Here is a 6,000-nt window from a genome sequence, read left to right as displayed (position 1 = left end):
TCTCCTGACTCAGCCTCTCAAGCAGCTGGGATTACAGGAGCCCGCCACCACACCCGACTAATTTTTGTATATTTAGTAGAGACAGGGTAAACTATGTTGGCCAGGCTGGTCTCGAACTCCTGATCTCAGGTGATCTGCCCGCCTCGGCCTCCCAAAGTGCTTGGATTACAGGCGTTAGACACCGCTCCCGGCTAATCCTTCCTATATATAATTCCCAAATAAAACCTTTTTACCTTAAGGTAAAAGCTTATATTTTTTACATTGGCAACTGACTAATGGATATTTACTAAAATCTTTGGATTAAGTTTCAGAATGAATACATTGCTAAGATAATTGGGTAGTTGGTGTAAATGAATCAGGTAGAAGTCCAAGGAGATTGGTTGAGGCAATAAAGAGAATGGGGCTGGTATCCATGAGGGAGAAGATTCCTTCAGGTGTTGTTGGAAATCTACAGCATGTGAAAGCCCTATTAACATGTCTTTCTGGAAATCATATAGAGAGAATATTGCTGCACTCAACCTTCAGGGCTGCCTACTTTATATAATCCAAAATGCTAGTGTGTTTCTAGGCATTGTGCTATTTTGGAGAATTACAGAGATGTCCTCTAAATGCTTTATGTGAGTCCCAGCAAAACAAGATGTCACACTGAAATAAGGCAATTTAAGAAGAGTAGTTAATAAAGGGATGATGTACAAAAGCGTGGACAGTATGTGGAAAAATTACTAGGAAGAGAACTTGTATTAGTCCATTCTCACACTGCTATAAAGAACTACTGAGACCAGGTAATTCATAAAGAAAAGAAGTCTAATTGGCTGACAGTAGTGCAGGCTGTACAGGAAGCATGGCTAGGGAAGCCTCAGGAAACTTACATTCATGGCAGAAGGCAAAGGGAAAGCCAGCATGTCCTGCATGGCTGGAGCAGGAGGAAGGGAGAGCACAGGGGGAGATGCTACACACTTTGTTTTTTGTTTGTTTGTTTGTTTTTTGAGACGGAGTCTTGCTCTGTCACCAGGATGGAGTGCAGTGGTGCCATCTCGGCTCACTGCAACCTCCGCCTCCCGGGTTCAAGTGATTCTCCTGCCTCAGCCTCCCGAGTAGCTGGGACCACAGGTATGCTCCACCACACCCGGCTAATTTTTTTTTATTTTTAGTAGAGACGGGATTTCATCATGTTGGCCAGGATGGTCTCGATCTCTTGATCTCATGATCCACCTGCCTTGGCCTCCCAAAGTGCTGGTATTACAGGCGTGAGCCACCGTGCCTGGCCCACTACACACTTTTAAACAACCAGATCTCATGCAAATTCACTCACTATCATGAGAACAGCAAGGGGGAAATCCACCCCCATGATCCAATCACCTCCCACCAGGCCCCTCCGTCAATATTGGGGATTCCAATTTGACGTGAGAGTTGGGTGGGGACACAGAGACAAACCACATCAGCACGACACCACAGTGCTGGTAGCAGCAGGACTCTGCTATTCATCAAAGGCTGAAAGGGAGAGGAGAGGGAACAGCTGGTGAAATTTTAAAGAAAAGGGCTGTGTAGACAAAGCCACTTACCTGGCACTGTATCTTTAGTTTATGGGTCCAGCTTTTCCCTGTGACCCCAAAAAGAGGGACCCGAGGAAATAAGTACTTCAACTTTATTGTCTTTCTTCCTGCTGATTTCCTGCCAGTGGTCCCTATGTAGTATGCCCATCTGGAAGCAATGACATAGCCCCTACAGATGAGCCTCCAAGGGCACAGAGCAGGTGAAGAAGGGTAGAGACTGGATCTGGAGAGGCGCATGAAAGATCTGTACACTGTGAGATTCTGGATGGGGTATGGAAATTCTCCCTTATTCTGTTTTTCTACCTTATTTTGGAGATAATAGCACTTTTCAGTATCTTCATGACTTCTTGGAATGACTTAACGAGGTTTGTTTTGTTGATCAGATCTTACTGATTAAAGAGACACTATAAAGTGGTTCCAAAGAACCTTCTTTAGAGTAGAATGAAATAATTATAAGAGACCAAAAGCCACTGAACTCGGATGAACTAGTAAGTCAATAGTGATCCACTGGCTGTTCTTGAACCCTTACAGGATCAGTCTCTAAGCTGGCTGCAGTCTCTAAGTTGGCTCACTCCCTTCCCCACAGTGCTGGGGAAATCTCGCAAGGAAGATGGTATGGCAGGCGGCTGCCTGAATTAGACTCCAGTACAATCAGAATTCCCTTGTGGGTGACTTTGTCAATGAACCCCATTCTCTTTATCCCCAGTCCCAGGATTAGGAAAGAACACAAGTTCCAGAAAAATCCAAATGAGCTCCTCAGCAGGAAAGGCTGGGAGACGCCTGGCAGATGGATCAAGATATCTTAAAGCAGTCAGATAAAAGTTGAATTATTTTAAGCCAAATGGCCATGTAGTCCATGGGAAAAAAGAGGCAGAGCTGCAAACAGTGACAGCTCCTGCCAAGAATGACTAAGCAGGGAACAAATTATGAAGGCACCTACTGTGAGTCACACGACCGACTCCACAGCCTTGTGTGTGCACCTGCACAATCAGCAGGAACTTTTGAATATGGAAGATAATGACATTGATTTATGGAAGACAAGATACACAGCAATACAAAATCCACCAATAGAAATGTGCGATCTGTTTTGGCCAAAATCTCATCTTACATTTTAATCTGACCCTTAGATCAAAAGAACTGATGTAATCAGTGCATTAATAAGAATGCATGCTAGAAATACCTGAAATAGAATAACAATGTATATGATAGAATGGAAATGTGTCTATATTTGTTTTGCTCTGTATACCTCTACATTGTTTGAATCTTTCAATGAAAATTTCACGTAGCATTCATGTAATTAAAAAGAAATGTTTCTACATCTCTACAGACACTATGCAGAATGTACAGAACGTAGTGGTTCTTCATTCTGATTATGCATCAGAATCACCTTTGTTAAAATTTAAAATTCTAGAGGCCTGGATATCACCTCAGTCCTAAAGAATAAGAATCTACAAAAATAGACAGACCTGCATGGAAGTTTTGGTTTGGTTTGTACTGCTCCACAAGCAATTCTGACAGACATGGAGATTGAGGACCACCAGGGACATGGTTTCATGTTCTCATTTTGGATTGGACTGTTTGCCATGGTTTTGCATCATTACGTTGCTGAGCTGGGGCCCACACACACTCAGATCCTGGTCCCACTGCTTATCTCCTGGGAAACTTCATATACACAAGTTAATGTCTTCAACCTCATTTCTAAAATCAGGGTAATAGACTGATCTCATCACGATATCATGAGAATCAGGCGAGATGACACAATCAGAACATTTAGTACAGAATGTGGCCCCTGGTAAACACTCAATAAAGGTTAATATTATTTAGCTATATAGTCTTCCACATTCTGGTATTTACATATTTATAACAAAATAATTATACAGATGTGCCTTGACTTACAGTGGGGTTACATCCCAATAAACCTGTTGCAAATAAAAAACTATCATAAGTTGAAAATGCATTTAATACCCTGATAAACCCATTGGAAAGTAACAAAATCATAAGTTGAGGACTATCTTCGGTTGTATGGACATATTTCATTATGATGATAAGCTCCACGTTGCATTTTACAGATTCAGAGGTTTGGGGATTTTTCTCACACATTTTCATATCCATCAACTAAAAAGCAATACTTGTGATGAAGAAGTCACATTACTGAAATTATAAAATGGTAACTATCACATATATGAGAATAAAATATATTGTCCAACTTTATATTAGAATTCACTTTAAATAGTGGCAGGTTCTTTGGCTCAAATCAGTGATTCAGTTCATAAAGCATCAATGAGAAAGTTTTCTGCCTTTTTAAAATTTTTTTTTGAGATGGAGTCTCACTCTGTCACCCAGGCTGGAGTGCAGTGGTGTGATCTTGGCTCACCACAAGCTCCACCTGCCAGGTTGAAGCAATTCTCCCATCTCAGCCTCCCGAGTAGCTGGGACTACAGGCGTGAGCCACCACGCCTGGCTAATTTTTGTATTTTTAGTAGAGACAGGGCTTCACCATGTTGGCCAGACTGCTCTTGAACTCCTGACCTCAAGTGATCCGCCCGTCTCGGCCTCCCAAAGTGCTGGGATTACAGGCATGAGCCACTGTGCCTGGCGGAAAGTTCTCTGCTTTTATGATTGCAGCAGAAGTCGGAATTGTTTGATTACCTGTTTTGAGTTGCTTTTGTTTCTGAAGGACTTCAAATCCAGTATGATTGAAAAAGCTGACTAGGGAATTAACTAGGACTACCTGACGTTAAATTCTAGCTTTGACAAGTATTCACTGTGTAACATTGGGCAAGTTATTTAACCTCTCTGGGCCTCAGGTTCTCATTTTTAAAATGGTGATAATAGTACCTACCTTGGACAGGCACGGTGGCTCATGCCTGTAAGCCCAGCACTTTGGGAGGCCGAGGCGGGCAGATCACCTGAGATTGGGAGTTCCAGACCAGCCTGACCAACATGGAGAAACCCCATCTCTACTAAAAATACAAAATTAGCCGGGTGTGGTGGCACATGCCTGTAATCCCAGCTACTCAGGAAGCTGAGGCAGGAGAATCGCTTGAACCCGGGAGGTGGAGGTTGTGGTGAGCCAAGATGGTGCCATTGCACTCCAGCCTGGGCAACAAGATCAAAACTCCAACCCAAAAAAAAAAGAAAAAAGAAAAAAGAAAAAATAGTACCTACCTCTCAGTGTTGCTGTATTAATTGCATTGTTTAGTAAAATGCTCAGACCAGAGCCTGGTGCATAATACAGTGCTATGTTGAATATTTACTATTTTTATTATTTATTCATTCTAATTGTAGGCATGTGTAGACTGACAAAGTAAGAGTCTGAGTTACAGAATGGAATTAAAGAAGCAAGCATAATTTTATTCTTTACAAGAATTCATGGTATACTGCTAATGTTAGGCAGCAAATTTAAAGCTTTATGACATATGTGGTAATTCGCTTAGGGAGTTTAACCTTAGTTATGAAAAACAAAAGGCTCTGATCAATTTCTGTTCTATCAAACTCTGTTTCAAACTCTTATCCATAAACACCTTCACACTAAGTCCCTTATTTATACCTGCACCACAGCCCTGATCAGTGTGTAAAAACTAACCATAAGGGACAGTGCAGTACCTCAGGACTATTAGGACCATGGTATACGAGGTTCATTGTTGATGGAAGCATCATGTGGTGCATGACTATACATTAATAATTAAAATGTAAACTAATGTGTACACATGGACACACAGTGTGGAATAATAGTCATTGGCGACTCAGAAGGGTGGGAGGTTCGGGGAGGGTGGGAGATGAGAAATCACCTTTTGGATACAATGTGCATTATTCAGGTGATGGACCCACTAAAAGCCCAGACTTCACTGAGCAATATATCCATGCGTAATGGTTAATATTAAGTGTCAACTTGATTCGATTGAAGGGTGCAAAGTATTGTTCCCGGGTGTGTCTGTGAGGGTGTTGCCAAAGGAGATTAACATTTGAGTCAGTGAACTGGGAAAAGCAGACCCACCCTCAATCTGGATGGGCACCAACTAATCAGCTGCCAGCATGACCAGAATACAAGCAGGCAGAAGAACGTGAAAAGACTAGACTGGCTTAGTTTCCAAGCCTACAACTTTCTCCCACTCTGGATGCTTCTTGCCCTTGAACATCAGACTCCAAGTTCTTCAGCTTTGGGACTCGGACTGGCTTCCTTGCTCCTCAACTTGCAGACAGTCTATTGTGGGACCTCACCTTGTGATGGCGTGAGTCAATACTCCTTAATAAATTCCCTTTTATATAGACATCTGTCCTATTAGTTCTGTCCTTCTAGAGAACCCTGACTAATACACCATGTAACAAAATTGCACTTGTACTCCTCAAATGTATACAAATAAAAAATGAAAATAACTAATTAAAATGTGACTCGACATCACTAGGAGTGATTCAGATAAAGTGTTATGGGATTGTCAGAGGAAAG

This window comes from Pan paniscus, chromosome 6, assembly GCF_029289425.2.
Source record: "Pan paniscus chromosome 6, NHGRI_mPanPan1-v2.0_pri, whole genome shotgun sequence".
NCBI classification, from domain to species: Eukaryota; Metazoa; Chordata; class Mammalia; order Primates; family Hominidae; genus Pan; species Pan paniscus.
Note: the sequence above shows the minus strand (reverse complement) of the source record.